At 46.2% G+C, this 16,471-nt stretch overlaps 1 protein-coding gene across 25 annotated transcripts in view; it reads right to left on the bottom strand.

Moving 5' to 3' along the window:
• PAK1 (p21 (RAC1) activated kinase 1) overlaps window positions 1-16,471 on the bottom strand; it is an 805,686-nt gene that overhangs the window by 782,969 nt on the left and 6,246 nt on the right. For 19 of the 25 annotated variants that reach the window (XM_083821751.1, XM_083821757.1, XM_083821750.1 and 16 more), the window contains one exon: window positions 14,925-15,048. The exons of the other annotated variants lie outside the window; for them this stretch is intronic. The gene's annotated coding sequence lies outside the window, so the exon portion shown is untranslated. Of the gene's footprint in view, window positions 1-14,924; window positions 15,049-16,471 lie in introns of those variants that run through there. 25 annotated transcript variants of the gene reach the window in all.

Genomic DNA, 16,471 nt, shown 5'->3' with positions numbered 1-16,471 from the left:
TTTTCCAGCATATGCACCACCACCTCCCCAAATCGTCGTCTTCTCCCACAGGTACCTTCAAACAGCTCTAAAATAATTACTGCTCCCCCACAGCAAGCCCTGGGAGAAGGTGGATGGGGTTTGGTGCCAGGCAGCAGCGAGGTCGGATGGTCCCTTTGTGCCCACACAGCAGGGATGCTCAGGAAACCAGCGTGCTGGTCTTTCCTTATCCCCGTTCCACGCTCTTATCTGGTCAATATTTGCTAACCGTATGCCCGAGTTGAACGTTTCCCTTAAGGGAAATGAGGTTATCGGCCCTGTTCGACCCAACCTGACCTTTATCTTGCAGCGAGCCAAGCAACAGGCGGTTTGTGCAAGCTGTGAGCCAAGGGCTTCGCGCGGTATCGCTGCTCTGGAGGGGCCTGGATCCCGCCCAAATCGAAGTCACTGATTTCACAATTCTTAAACAGATCCTTTATTTAGATCCCTGGAGGCGATGGATCCTTTATTCAGATCCCTGGAGGTGACGGATCCTTTATTCAGATCCCTGGAGGGACACCACGGGGGCTTGCACGTGACAGGATCAACACCTACAGCCTAAGTCAGCTCATTTCTCTGTAAATAATCAATGCAGCAACTGGGACACCCCATGTAAGGACTCAGTACAGACTCCAGTTGTCACAGCAGCTCCCTGACACGACGACCAACGCCACCACTTTAAAAGATAGCCAAGGGAAAGTTTGACAGCGGATCCTTCAGAGACTGAAATACGACTCACTTTGGAACAAGGCCCTGAAGCACAGGAAGCGCAGGCCCTGCTGAAGAGGCAAGGCCGGTTCCAATGTAAAAGCAGCACCGAGTTACCAAATGGCAAAGACTTCCACAGATCAGTTGTCACGCTCGCATTTTACCCTGAAACCAGTCGTTTCCTTAAGACAACCTAACCATCCAAATGCAAGAGAAGGAAAGAAGCCTGACTCAAAGAAAAAAAAAAACAAACACATTTTTTGTATTCATGACTTATATTCTCTAGCTGTGAAACCTTTGGAGCAGGCAAAAGCCTGTCTGCCCTCTGCTTCACAAGCCCCGATATCATGATCCCATTTTTAAAACACTGCCTCTTTGAAATTCGAAGGCATAAGTAATTCTGACATGCTATTGAAAACCACACAGCAACACAAAATTACAATTCATTGCATACAAGCCCATTACACTATTACTTACAGCATCACAAACAGCAGCCACGCAGATACCACTGCCACCGCCGAGCAGAAAACCGAAGAAATTCATCCGCTGGCCCCTGGAAATCGAGCCAGAGGAGCTGGACTGTTACTGCTTGGCGTCCAGAAAGACTTCAGTACCTCAGCTAACACAGCTGTTGTCCCCTAATTATCATGCCCACTTTATAGGCAATAAAACAGAGGGACCCTCGACTTCAAAAGTAGTTTTTAAGACAAAAGCAGCAGAAAGCTTTGCAAACTATGTGAAGGGACAAAGAGAGGGGAATGTGCATTGGTCAGTACGGCGCTCATCGTCCACATAGCCACGGGAGAGCAGAGGTCATAAAACCAAAAGTGGTTTTGCTTTCACAGAGGGAATCGATGCAATGAGGGAATGCAGGAGCAGAGCAGTCAGAGTCCAAATGAGAAGGCAGGTTGGCCAGCCAGGACAAAAAAAAACCAGCTAGCTCTGCAGTCTAGACGAATTCAGGTTCTCTGAAGCTTTTTATTTTCCCTTCCTCTTCGAGAGTTAAAATTGGGATGGTATCGGTTCCTCTTTCCTAAATGGAAAGCCCTCAGAGAGCAAACCAGGTTTCAAAGCTTTCTAACAACTACGCAGCCCACACCACCAGAACTTGCTGCTCAACACGAACGCGTTCAGGGCATCCGCAGGCTAGTCCTGGAAGCACACCAGGGCTACAGTGGGATGTTCTCCAGGGGTATTTTAAGAGAACAGAATCAAATTGCCACACAAACATTAATTGCCAGGTTTCAATCTAACGGTACAACAATTTGCTTGACGTGTTTTATTTCAGAGGACGGGCTGGTGGAGAAACATTTTGTTGTTACTAACGCGTCCAAGGGCCCTGACACAGTGTTCATATCTCTGGTAAGGGGCTGGCTTGCTTTTCCTTCAAGTTCTGCTTCTGATAACAAAGTATTACAAATTCTTAGCATAGCCTGGAGAGAAAAAAATATATATATATATATATTTGGATAGACTGAGTTTAAGTCACTCATTAGTTGGAAAGATGCAAAGCAGTACTCTTAAATGACATATTCCTTCCCAAAATCCATAATTAGGAGCAGAGGATGCTCACTTCTTTGCTTTCTTTCCCAGGAGTCCATTCAGAAAGCCGGCCTCCAAGACATTTGCTGAATATCTGGTCACTGCATTACCTGGTGCTTTCAATTTTTGCAACCCACTCAGCAATGAATCATCTGGGAAACAGAATTTTGCTGACCCCAGCTCCACGGTATTGAAATGAGGCCAAATCCTGACCTTTTTTTGTAAAGATTGCCCAGAAAAACGTGTGCAAGATTACCTTATTCCTGTGCTCCTGTCACCAAATCACTGCCTGCCCAGCTCTTGCTCTCCCTTTCCAAGCCTTGCAGGCATCTCGCAGCATCACAGAGAACAAACTTCGACCAGCAGAATGCATCAATATGCATTCAGACCATCTGTTAAACCTACAAGGCACTGTCAGAAGATCTGTAAAGAGTGGGGAGTCGGTATTGAGCAGTGGGTACGATTTCCTTTTCACCATTTTTTAAAGGTATTTTGGTCCCAGCCTGCACAGAACTGAAATATCACTTGAAGAGGCCTTTTTAAAGGACCCTTTTTTTTTGGACCCTTAAACCAACCATTCTGTAACACTGTCGTTAAAAATTGAGCTCAACTTTCAGAAGCTTGTCGCCTGGATTATTATTGTTATTTTTTAAAAACAGGAAAGGGCTGTGCCCCAACATCATGCTTCAATCCTGAGACCACTTCTTTCTGGAGATGACTAAGCATAGCAAAAAAAAACAACAAGCTGACTGTGAAAAGTGGCTTCAGATCTGTTTGTACGATTTCAAGTACCAGTTAGATAACTAGACTGCACATCCACAGACATAGAAGGCACCAGCCTAAGTCAGAGGAGGGATGAGTCATGGTCTACAGTCCCATGGATGCATCAAAAATACATCTTTTTGCTCTGACTTGAGTTACCACCTTCCTACCTGAAGGAAAGGTATCGTTTCTGCTCTATTCCACAACATACGGGATTTCCTTTAAGCACAAATTCCACTTTTCCCCTTACTTTTTAGCAGGAAGATATATTTTAAAGACAGCTTGGGTTTGTAAGAAGGTTTTACACCTTCTTACCCCACAACAGAGATAAAGTGCTCCAAAGTCAGGCTTTATGCAGCAGCGGAAGATCTTACCAATTTCCAAAGAGTCCTGCAGGGTCTATGAGGGTCATTAAATAATCAGATTACACCACAGACCCCATCAGCTTCATGATCTCAGAGCAACTCCTGAAGAACGGGCCATGCTTTTGGGGGTGACCTTGAGCAAGAACACTGATGGTTGGAGCTGTGCAAATGCAAAGACAACAAGGTGATGGGCAGAATCCGTCCTGCAGGATGAAATTCACTGCTTACGGATCCCAAGAGAACTCTGTTGCAGAAAATAAGAAGACATATTTTTTGCAGAAAGTCACTTGCACACGCAAAGGTGGAGAAGGAAGTGGCACAAACTTCATGAACAATACTTTGCTAGCTCTTGGGCTTGTTTTAGAAAACCCACAGCCGCAAAGGCTTCAGGAGAAACACCAAATACCCTGGGCTTTTAACTTCATTGAGACGATCCAAAGTGACTACAGCTACAGGCAGCCTTAAGTAACTTGCTGGGTCACGATCCAGCTGATTCTAAGAATCTGCGTGCAAGCTATTTACCCAGGAATTAACCTACTGCCTTGGAATGTGTTGCTTAATTTAGCAGAGTGATTACTTACAGCACCTGCTGCCAGCCTCCCGGTATTTGCTATGCCAGCTTCTCCAGAATCAACGCAAAGGCTTCTGAAATTATTTACATAAGTAATTAAGGAAAGAGCTATAAAAAAAAAAAAAAAAAAAAGACTGCTAAATGTATAACGTAACAGTCAGCTCGGTTATCAGACGCAATTGAAACTTCAATTTCCAAAGCAAATAGCGTGAGTCAAGGCGGTCTGAAGTCAGCCCTCGCTACGGGCTGCCATCCTCAGCCAGGCACAGCACCAAATGCATCACACGCAGGGCGCAGGCTCCAAATCCCGTATGTGCATGACAACATCACCCCAGGAGATGCCCTTTGCAGCTGGAGAACCTTTGCATAACTATGGACGCAGCCAGCCGAACAGCAACCTGCTGGCTTTAAAGCCAGTTTCCCCGTAGGCTTTACATCCAAAACCGAATCCACAGGAGCCTTGTCATGCAAGTTTGGTGCCTCTTGCAGTGCTTGAGTGCCGATACCAGCAGGCGAAGGGGGGAGGAAGAGAAGGGATTACTGCCAGACAGACTGTTTTCAAGGCCTTCCCCTAAAATTTCTGGTTACACCTACATACCGTGTCCTACCGCTCCAGGAAACGCTGATGGAGAAGGGAGCCAAAAATGTGGCTCCTCTGACAAATCCAGTTTCAAGCAGGAGGGGTTTTTTAGGTGTAAGGTTCTTCCTAGTGTGACTTCGCCAGCAATAAGAATGACCAGTCCCATTCTGCCTGCCCCAGAAAATCAGCTAGGATCAACCAGGACAACCAGGTGGGGTCTCAAAACACGTAAGAGGACTTAAAATGATTTCACGAGGCAGTGCAAACCTTTACCTTATTTGTAGCTCCTGAATGCAGTTTTATCCCATTGGATAAGCAACGGCATTTCAGTAATAGTAACTGAGAGGTTGGATGTTTCTTCCCAGAGCTCAGGAAAGCTGAGAATTAAACAGGGAGCCCAGCACCGAACGGGCCCGTCCCATAGAGGAGTCAGCCTCCTGCTCGCTTGGCTGCCCAGAAGTTGGAAGCAGTTCAAATCTAGGGGATTTTTTTTCTGTTCCTCATCAAGACCGAAGTTATTTTTCCAAATTCAGCTGGGATCTTAAAACTTCCTTCGTGCGTTCAGAAGGATTTTTCAAGCAGCTCGGAAACATCTAACAGCCTAAGCCGGCTTCCTCCCCTGACCCATATATATCAACCCATAAAAGCTGCAAGCAGCCTGCGCAGAGAGGCTTGCCTTTTAGGAGCAGGAACAAAGAACGCAACATTCCTGTCTGAGTGCAACAAAAACAGTTTGAACAAGATTTCAAAAGGTCGCAGCCGCTGCGGGCTCCCCGAACGAGAGGCATCCAGTTGCAATTCACGCTGCACAGCTCATCTCTTCGGAGCCCGAAAGCTTGGCTAAGTTTGCAGGTCTTTCGGGGACATTAAGCAGAGCACCAGCGTGCCTCAGCTCCAGACACCAGCTGTCTCTGAAGCCAAAGAAAACAAAGCAAAACTCGAAGTGCTGAGGATTAGGAGATCTGTGCAAGCAAAATCCCACTATACCCATCGCTTCTCAGCCACGCAGCAGTCCAGAAAGGATCAGACTTCATATTATTCATCAGGATGTCCTTCTTCCTTCGCTTGTGGCTTGCATATAAAAGCATCTTCTATCCTGTGCTGCTTTCAAAAAGAACTCTGCTGTTTACTGCACAAGGAATGAACAGACTTTCTGAATAAAGAAATACCCTGAAATAGTTTTGGAAGACTAAATGAGGTGGGGGGGGGGGCTGTAAAAAAGGATGATATTTCTCTTTTTTTTTGATTTTAAGCCTAGTCTTGCTGCCTAGAGAAAAGCACAATGCAATTTCACGATCCTTTTCTAAATTTCAAGCAACAGACAGAAAATGATGCCTCCGTAAAACACGACTCAATGACAAAACGTTACCACCGTGGGTGAAGCAACAACTTCTGCTGTGTTCCTCCAAGGGAAAAATACACCTGTAGGGCAACGCAGAATACCTGAAAGGAAACAACAGCTCCGCTACCCACATATAAACCGAGAAAGTGAGTCGAGAAAGGCCCCACAAGTTCACAGCAGAGGAGGAACACAGTCCAAGTTTCCCGATTCCTGCCCTGCTCTGGTTCTGGGGTTTGCATTTCCACCCTCTGCGCCTCTGCTAATTTTGAAAGCGCCGGCAGAGCGAGGCGAGGAGCTGCGCGGTGGGGCAGGCTGCCAGGCAGAAGCTGCTCGGTCTGGTCCTGCACCCAGAATGGAAACAGCTCGGAGAGCGGAGAAGGAGCCAGCAGCGCTCTGCTGTCAGCACCCATCTCCTGTGCAATCCCCCTGATCAGGGAGAAAGGCAGTGCCTGCCACCTGTGCTCTCCCCCCAGCACATCTGAGTCACGGCACGCTGCATCACACCGCACTAGCTTTCTCCTCTCCTCTTGAATGAAGCTCACAGGAATGTTCTCCTTCAAACTATTAAACCCTTACCACGCTTGCTCCTGTTCCCTATCGCGTACAAGTGGCATTAAGCAGAGATTTGGACCTGACACCAGGCTGCATCTCTGTTACCCTCCACGTGAAGCACTTGGTGAGGCCTACCCTGCACCACAAAGCGCCTCCGAGCTGTGACACAACTGCCGGATTCCTTTCTGTCCGCTCGCTCACATTTCTCTGCGCTGCTGGACAGCTGACGAACATCTATTCCAACTGGCTTGTCTTTGCCCCACCTGCTTGCTGATCTGCTCATAAAATCACAGAATCATAGAACCGTTAAGGTTGAAAAGCCCTCCAAGATCATCTGGTCCCACCATCCCCCTACCACCAGTGTCACCCACCAAACCATGTCCCTAAGCACCACGTCCAACCTTGCCTTGAACACCCCCAGGGACGGTGACCCCACCACCTCCCCGGGCAACCCGTCCCAATGCCTGACCGCTCTTGCTGAGAAGAAATGTCTCTTCATTTCAATTTGCTCCTCCAAATTGTGTCCTCCTTTCACGGGAGGCTGATGGAAGACTCCCATCACTTGAGTGCAACTGCAGTGCCCCAGCATCTCCAGTTACTTTCCACTGTTTTTAAGCCCTAAACACTGTTCAACAGAGTTGAACACTAAAACCCTCCTTTGGTCCGTATAAGATGAGGACAAGAGGAACTCAACTTATCTGGGACAAGAGGACCCCAACTTTCTATACACTGTCTAGAGATGCCTCCCTTGGCAGAAAATAGAGGTATAACAAAAGCAACATAAATCCTTTGGAGATCTCAATGCCATCAGTATTTTACTTTGGATTATCACAGCAAAAATGAAAGGTATCTGCCCTTTGTATCACTGGATGCAATGAAGAGACACGGCAAAGCTCCCCAGGATTTTTGCTTCCAAAAAATAATTGCCAGCCGCCACCAGGTTCAGCAGGACACCACAAGGTCACAACCTTGCTGTCCATCAATGGCTTAACTTCTTCAACATCACACTGAAATTTTGATAGCAATGTAGCAAAGCGACCTCCCGGTTTACCTTTCCAAAAGAGATGCTCGCTTCAGCCTCCACAAAGAAAAGTAGATGTTCATGACATGCCAAGTTTGACTCATAAGACTCATTAGCATCTTTACAGAGCTTGTGGTTTGTTTTTTCATATTTCCCTTTGTGCAGAGTGAAAGAGATCCTCTTTAATTTACATGCCTTGCTTCCAGTACTGCAACAATCGAGTTTCGCTACTCTTATCACTTCTTCTTAAGAGAGAAAACAAATAAAAGACCATGCAAACACCCTGGATTTTCCCTTCTTAATGGCAGAGAAATATTTTACTCATCTGCTCCCTGTCCTTTTATGGCTTTACACCTGAAATCAAGATTTAGTTACAGCATTTTAAAATAAGTATGAAATACACAACCACTTCTAAAAGGTTCATTTGTGACTTTCAGTACGATTTATTTTCCATTTTCAGGGATTCAGAGAACTACCTTGACCCAATCCCACTAACACCAACATTGTTGTTAAATCCAAAGCGACCCAACTGGCTGCTGCAGACGATGTTTTATCACAACGGGCACCTCTGCCCCGAGTCACAGTGACCAGCACGGATGGAAGCATCTGTCCCAAAGGCAGGACTGTGACCTGTGACCACAGGTGGGTTTAGCTGCAGTGGCTGCTCGCACCCCAGGAGCTGCAGGAGATAGACAGACTGAGCGTTGCAATATAATACACTGGGCACGGTGGCAGAAGTTCTTTGAGCTGGCATCACACCATGGCTGAAAGGACTTAAAAGGTCAATTCATGTCCCATTTGGCCATCCCCACTACGGGGACGACAACCTCCGGCAGAGCTACGCCCCCACCACACCTGAAGCTACCCAGAACCACAAATCAGCACCCAAAAAAATAAAAATAAATAAATAAATCAAGCTGCAGTTCAACCTCCCTGGCTGTCAGCCAGCCCGGGGTGAGTCCCACAGCTAGAGAGGACCTGAGAAATGAGAATCAGGCCTCCCATCTGTGAGGCAACCGATTCTGCTGGCCTCTTCATCAGTCCCTCGGGGCTGTTTTCACTCTCTCATGAGAATCTGGGATAGAGTTATGTAAAGCAGATTCCTCGCCCTTAATTAAAATAGAGTTCATACGCACACCCTGCTGAAGGCAGCATTAAAAAAAAAAAAAAAAAAACACTTCTATGAGGGATAAGTCGCTTATAATTAAAAAAAAACTCAGCGCGCACACAACGGAGTGTCGAACGCTTGCCAGCCACCTGGATAATCGCTTCCTCCAAAAAGCTGCAGAAGAGAGCTCTGGGGAAAGGAAGGTCACACAGACTCTTGCAAAGGCAATGCAGGTGGGATTTGCCTTGCACAGGTAAGAGCTGCAAGGCCTGTGACCAAATTCCACCTATTTCGAGGCCGTGTTGCACTAATTCTTCTCCACAGCACTGGTACACTCTTCCGTCTGTTTTCAAATCTACCCCCTTCTTGTTTTATCAAAATTTCCCCTGGTTGTAACTGCATGGGATCTGATGGACAAGTTTCACACTCAGGTCTGTGTGCTGACTTTATCCTTTAAACCTCACCCAGGTTCCTCCTCCTCCTCACTGACAGATGAATTCCAGCTTTTTTCGCCTCTCCTTGGAACGCGGCCCATCTCTTCGACCCTTTCAGCTGCTTTTCTGTTACTCCGTTGTACCCTTCTTCAGATGTACAGACCAGAACTGCACACCAGACATGAGATGTGGGTGCACCAAGCGCTTATACCATAGCAAAATTACACCATTCATCCCGTCCCTGATGAATACAGTAGCTTTTTTGGTTGCTGCTGCATGGTGACGTTTCCCTTTCCATCCTGAAAAGCAAAATTATACCCAGTATTTTACTTCCTATTACTCATGTGGCTTTCAAACACTAAGGCAACCTTTCCTCAAACCTTGTAGCAGCTTCACATCGTGACAAAAGTCTTCTGAAAATCCAAATATACTGCATCCACTTTAACCCCTTTCTTTCCACGGAACTTCATGGGGGTAGCGCAGCAGGATTTTCGTTTTCGGAAGCCACACTGACTCTTTCCCAGCAGCAAACATTTATCCCCCTGTTCCTTATTTCTGACTTTCCCATTCCTAAAAAGTGGTAGTATGACTCTTCAGTGTGCAGTTCCCAGGATCCCCTCCAGAGTCCTTTTTATAGATGGGAATTACACTGGCAAAAACCCAGTCCTCTGGCACAGTGGCGGTCTGCAGTGATAAACGATACAGCTTGGGCAGCAGCCCTGCAGTTTCACATTCAAGTTCCTCAGGACTCTGGTTGAATGCCACTCAGCCCTGGTGACTTATTAACATCTAACTTAGCTACTTGGTTTAATTTTCTTTCATATTTCTGACCTACCAGCTATAAATGGCATGTTTGGTGTAGGAACATCCCTAGCTTCAGCATTTAACACTGATACAAGCAATCCTCTGCCAGGGCCATATCAACCCCAAGAGACCTTTTTACACCTTTCTCACCATGCACCCCCCAAGTGCACCCCCTAACGGATTACACCGCAATGGATAATACAATTTCTATATCCTAACGGATATAAAAAGCAAGCCCTTAACGTCTCTGGGGAGCAGTCCCAAGGCAGGCTGTTAGGACTACCCGCCGGGCCTGCGCACCCCTCACACCACCCTGTGCCCTGGCACGGCTGCCACCCTGCCCATTCCTTCCTGGCGGGCCCTTGCAGGAGGTTTCAGATACCACAAAGAGATCGTCGAGATTAACGTGGGTCACCATGGCAGCCAGCTCTCCTTCGACACAGGGTGCAGATCCAAGCACTGACAATGCAAGTCTGGGACAGGAGCAAGTGAGGACTAAGGCACGGGTGGCTCCTGTCTGAGCTCCTCCTCGTCAGAGAGGCTGGCTGTCATGGAAAACAACTTTTGTGCAAGCTGCAGTGAGGACACTGACAGATGTCATGCAGTCAGGGGTGCCAACAACTGCAGCTTTACATGTTTTACCCTGCCTGAAGTACTAAAGCAGTTCTGTTTGTCACTAGCACGTCCCTGAGACACCCCAAGCACCAACACAAGGTCAGTGAAGTCCTTTCAGATGAGGCCACGCAGAGCTACCTGCCTGCACAGAGCAGAGACCAGAAGAGTTTCCTTCTTCCACACCCTCCATTCCTTGCCTCATGTACCTTTCAGAAGCCCATAAACAGTCCTGCCCTCCTCAATTTATAAAACTACACGTATATAGTTTTTTACCTTCCTTTTGAGTCAATCTCGCTAGCCACACAGTCATTCCTGTTGCTTTTCCTTAATTTCATCCTACTAAAAATTAAAAAGGATCAAAGATGGCAATTACTTCAGGAAAAAAAAAATCTCCTCACCCCTCACACCGAGTAACAACATCAGACCCAATTTTCAGAAAGATATTTAAGAGTTTTTAAAAATACTTTACCAGCTTATGTGCCAAATCCCAGCAGCTTCCGAGGGAATCAAGCACCCACGCGCTTTCTGGATTCCCACTAGATGCCTACCCACATCTTTTAGTATGTAACCACATGAAACACTCCACTTTTGTTCTCAAGGTTAGGCACTCAAAGTGCTGCTAAGACAGTCCCTGAATGTTCCCACTGAAACCCACGTGCTACTAACAGAGTTATGTCCCCAGGTTACCGAAAAAAATGACCAGATTTTTTTCGTTGTTGTTCCTTCACGTTCAGCAGATCTTACCAAACGCCTGCTGCAAAGTTCCTGAAAATTTTTCACCTTGGTTTCATCCTGGCTACGGCGCAAATATTGCCAGTCTCTGTACGTATTTCAGGCTATTCAGATTTGTGTTTTCCTGTTCACCCTTGTGCCTGCTGCTTCTGTGTTGCCCTTCACACCTGCACTACAGAAGAAAGCACTTTACCCCTCCATCATAGTTGTTTTATTCTCCCTGGGAGGCTTTATGGACAGCTTTGAGGTGGAAGGTGACAGAGAATGCCAGCACCTCAGTGAACAAGCCAAAATCATTTGTAGAAGAGATGACTCCTGCACTACGCCACTTCAGTTATGAACCAAAGGACTGCAAGGTGGAAGGCGCACAGGACACCATCAGGATTATTTAATAATGTCAGTTAGACTGGCAGCAGTATTAGCAACTTAATTCTGTCTTGGATTAAAATCAATGTTTCAGCAGGACACCAACAAGATGTTTGGTCCCAGATGAAAGCTTATAACTTGTTGTGGAAAGCATCCTTTCATTTTTGAATCACCTGATTACTAGAAAGCATATAATGCTCACGAGATACTATGCAGGCAAACGATAGGAAACCCCAAAAATTCTCTGCTACACCAACACGTGCATTTTGAAAGCATTCCCTAGTCAAAGCCTGGAAGTCCTTGCTTCGCTGGCTTTCAGCAACCTGATCTAGTGGAAGGTGTCCCTGCCCATGGCAGGGGGGTGGAAGTAGATGATCCTGAAGGTCCCTTCCAACCCAAATGGCAGGGATTCAGGGATTACAAGCATTGTGCTTCCACGAATCTAAGAAGGATCAAAACAGAAGAGAACAGCGGAAGGGGAGCGGGCAGAAATATTATGTTCCAGTTGTGATTTTCTGTCAAGCTCCTTCGCCCAAATGTATTTATTAAAGACAGAAAAGCAGTCAGAAAGTCAAAATCCATTTTGTACCAAGGACTTTCAGCTACTGAGCATAAGCAAGACCAGCAGGAGTTGGATGGGCAGGTGGTACAGGTTCAGAGACCTCCGCGGTAGAGGAAGTTAAGAACAAAATAACAAAAATAAAAAGCTACACACAGCAGGTGCCTCAAAGAAGAGAGCTCTTTCAAGATTAAAAAGGCAGTTACTTGTGAACTAGTCCTGAGAAGCCACCAGATCTAGCTTCATGTCTTACAGCCCTTATATCAAGGTTTCAAACCCACAGACAGCTCCAGGATCTTCAGTACTACACTACAGCCACATGCAGGGTGTTGGGCCTGGGGAAGAGAAGGCCCCGGGGAGAGCTGCCAGCGGCCTGCCAGGGCCTGCAGGGGGGGCAGGGAAGCTGGGGAGGGACTCTTTGTCAGGGCTGGGGGGACAGGACGAGGGGCACCGGCTGGAGCCTGGCAGGGGGGAGGCTTCGGGGAGGCGTTGGGAAGAAGTTCTTCCCTCTGAGGGCGCTGAGGCCCTGGCCCAGGCTGCCCAGAGGAGCTGGGGGTGCCCCAGCCCTGGCAGTGCCCAAGGCCGGGCTGGGTGGGGCTGGGGGCAGCCTGGGCTGGGGGGACATGTCCCTGACCATGGCAGGGGTGGAATGAGATGAGCTTCAAGGTCCCTTCCAACCCAAACCATTCTCTGATTCACTCATGTTGCTGTTAAGTTTCTGCCAGGTCAGCTCACATCCAAGTGCTGAAAGGGAAAAGCACCCTTGCCTTTGGATGGCCTAAATGAGCTCAGCCGTGTCAAGCTTCACCCCCAGATCACAGCCCCCCACAAAAACTCAAGCAAAGAGCACGCTCCCAGCAGGTGGAGAGGGAACTGTCCTGTCCTTTCATCGTGCCCTCAGTCTCCAAGAAAATGCAGATTCAGAGTTATGCTTCTAATATTCATTTTTAGTTGACCACATCAAAAGGAAAACGGCTGCCAACAGCCACATCCTCCCTTTATAGCTTTGTGATGAGATGGGGAGGAGGGGAGGGTTGGTTTCTGGAAAAAAGAAAAAAAAGCAGACACAAGTTTCTAATCTGTTAATCATGAAGAATGCAAAGTCAACCACAGATTATTTCCTTCTGAATTTGTAGGGTTAGTTCATTAGAAAATTTAGGATCACAGCTCTTACAGAGAGGCCACACAGTTTTTATGCAGAAGCTGACACAAGTTAAGCTGTAGAAGCCTTCTACTGCTCACCCCATTGATATCCCAGTGAAAAGAAAAACATTAATAAGAGCCCCACCAGCAAAGTGCATGAATTCTCAGGAAAAGAAGAAGACAGACCAGAAATCACACATGTCAGGGGATTTACCTATGCCTGTACATGAGGTACAGGTGGAACAGATTTTATGATCTCAAGTCTTCAAAACCAAACACAGCTACACCGCAAGCAGGATGAGATCACCTTGCTGAAGTCACTGCTCCTGGATACTGAGCCAAAATAACAGCGTGGGATTCAGAGAGCAACTGAACATCAGCAGATACTCAAGACATTCACTGTAATATTAAACATGAAGCTTGATGACAGAAGTATGACGTTAAGAGCATAAAGCCACTTGCCGCTTGGATAAGATTGTTTTAATCTCTATCACTACTATCTCCCGAACCGCATACTGATGCATTTATGCCATATGTCGGCATGTGACCACATTTTTCTGAAGTGACAAAAAAAATAACAACAACAAAAAACAGCTCTCACGAGCACTGTTGGTGGCATTTGGACCAAGTCCCAGGATGAATAAGTATTGGATCAGATGGCAGGAAGGGCTCTTGCAGGATGTACCTAGTGTTACAAAAGGACTGGTTCCTAAAAAAGCAAGGGGCATCTAAAATAAATCTGATGTTTTTATTTAAAGAAAAAAGAAATCATGATCCTTGCAATCCCATAATCAGCTGCAGGAGATGAAGAAAACTCAAGCTGAGATCATTTCAACATTAGCATTTTTTTAAACAGACAATAACTTTAAAAGTGGTCATAGCACACAAGAAAAGATATTTTTGGTTGGACCAAGAAAATGACTGAACTCTTACAAATAAGGCCAGCTCATCATTTCTGAATGTTTTTCTTTTGCAACTCGTGGACACATTTCAGAGACACAAACACAGACCAAATGAAAAAGCTGGCACTTGAAAGTCAACGAAAAGAGGTAATGAGATATCTGATCTTTAAACCTATACTTGCCTTTTTTTCTCCTGCCCTGGCCCTCCAAAACCCCTCTTCATGATGAGTAAATCAGAAACAAGTTTTGGGAGGGGAGACTGTTACCGCGAGCTGGCAGGATGCTGTTTCAGCAAGTACCACTTCCATGTGAAAGCCAGAAGTCCTACTATGACAGTGCAGTGAGTCACTTGATGACAAGTCACTGAAGCATTTAGATACTGTTTAATGCTAAAAACTGACACTGTTTTGCTTTGTCTAACTGGAGGAAGTGCCTTTATTGAACCTAGAATTCAAATGCTGCCTATGACCGTCTGCCTCCCTTTAAAGGCAGCCTACACAGAAGAATATAACGGCTGTGTTCTTCTTGCTGGCTTCCAGAAAAGCCTTGGAGGAATCCGAGCTTTTCTGCCTTTTTTTTTTCTTGAAAAAGAAAGCCATTCCCAGCCCTACCCTCACCTCCTCAGCCCTTCCAAATGAAATCCCCACATTTAGAGATTTCCAGGTACCCCATCAGCAAAATTGCCTTCCTGATAGAGGAACTCAACGAGCCTAAGGTTTCTTCCCCCTATCCAACCTTTATCCCCCTCCCAAGCCCTGAAGCAGCTGCTTCTTACTGGGGTGGAAGACAAAACACACTACCTCCCTACTGCTCATCTGCGTGTGCCCGGCATCTTCACGATCGCAGATGTTTTAGGACTCCATTCCTCATCAGTCTCGACGGCGGCCAGGGAAAGCAAAGATCGACAGGAGACGAACAAGGTTACTGTAGGAAGGGAGAAGGAAAAAAAAAAGACAGGCTTTAAGAGATATCATTAAGGAATGGAAACAGAGGGTGGAAAAAAAAAAACATACAGAAGGAATGGGAAAGTTAGTTCCCACATACACACCGAGTTACATTTAATAGGATTGCCAGTGCTCCCAGATATGAAAGGAGAGACAGCAGTCCAACACTGCCAGGCTACAGCTTCACCAAGATACAGCATCAGCTTAATTTTGCTCATACGAATGTCTTCAAAATCTTGTTCAGACAGCATGAACATGAGCAAGGGAGCTAGGGATTAAAGCCAGACAGGAAAAGTAGTTCTGTTCCCATTCTTTCATTCTTTTTGGCACTGGTTTAATAGTGGAGGAGACTTCTGCTGCTTCTTGTGAGTTTCGTACAGCCTTTTTAATTATTATCTCTGCTATCGAGAGAGTCAAAAATCGCATAGGAGAAGAATTTGTAAGGTAAGAGACTGCAATTTTTACCTGTCACCTTATTACCAAGACATGTAGGCTGATGCAACGATGAGAAATTCGATGAGCCAGAAATTATAAAAGATTTTTTTTTAATAGATCAGTATAACTGTGACACAATTGCTGTCACTTGGTGCTGCAGTTCCTCCCTTCCTTCATCCCTTCACAACCTCTCTGGCTTTCTGTAAGGCTACCCAGGGAAGATTTTGGTGATTGTGCAGGACTAATCTATACTAAACTAAAGTTAAGATGCATTAGACACCCTCACTTTCCCACCCAAAATTAGGAACTGGAGGCTCAGCCATGCTTCAATCTCATTATTTAAGTCTTCAAGGAACATTTGGCTCAATTTCTGACATTTTTATCTACGGATAGGAGTGGGAGAAGTCTCCTTTGTGTGACACAGATTTTTGCATAGCTTTCTCATCCCCAGAAGCTTGGAGCTTACCAGAAAGACCAAACACCTTAACACACCCCCACAACATGCATGCATTTTACCAAAGAACCTCAGCAGTTTGATTATCGGAAAGCGGATGCTTTAAATGAAGGGTTATGGAGCACGATCACCATCCATTTCCAGGCTGCCCCTCTTAGCTCAGCTCCCAGAGCTTTCCCATTATCATCTGTTGCAATGCCACAGAAGCAAGGCTGAAATTGAACCCGCGTCTTATTCCCAAGCGGGACCGAAGACAAGCACAACAGCAAGGCCGAACGGGGATGTGAGCTCTAAGTTGTGGTTAGCATTCTGTGGTTTCAGCAGGAAAGTTAGCTCTCCTGGGCAGTCCAGCAATACAATCGAATCAAACATTTGTGGGGAAAAAAAAATTAGCGGTGACCACATCCATTAAAAGCGCCGTTCAGTACAGCCCTCAGAGAATCTGTACTAAACAATCACTCCAGGGTCTTCGTTTCGTGTCTTCATCTTCCTCCACCCCACTCCTGCACAGAAA

The sequence above is a fragment of the Anser anser genome, assembly GCF_964211835.1.
Source record: "Anser anser genome assembly, chromosome: 1".
Classification (NCBI taxonomy): Eukaryota; Metazoa; Chordata; class Aves; order Anseriformes; family Anatidae; genus Anser; species Anser anser.
Note: the sequence above shows the minus strand (reverse complement) of the source record. Positions and strands in the feature narration are given on the sequence as shown.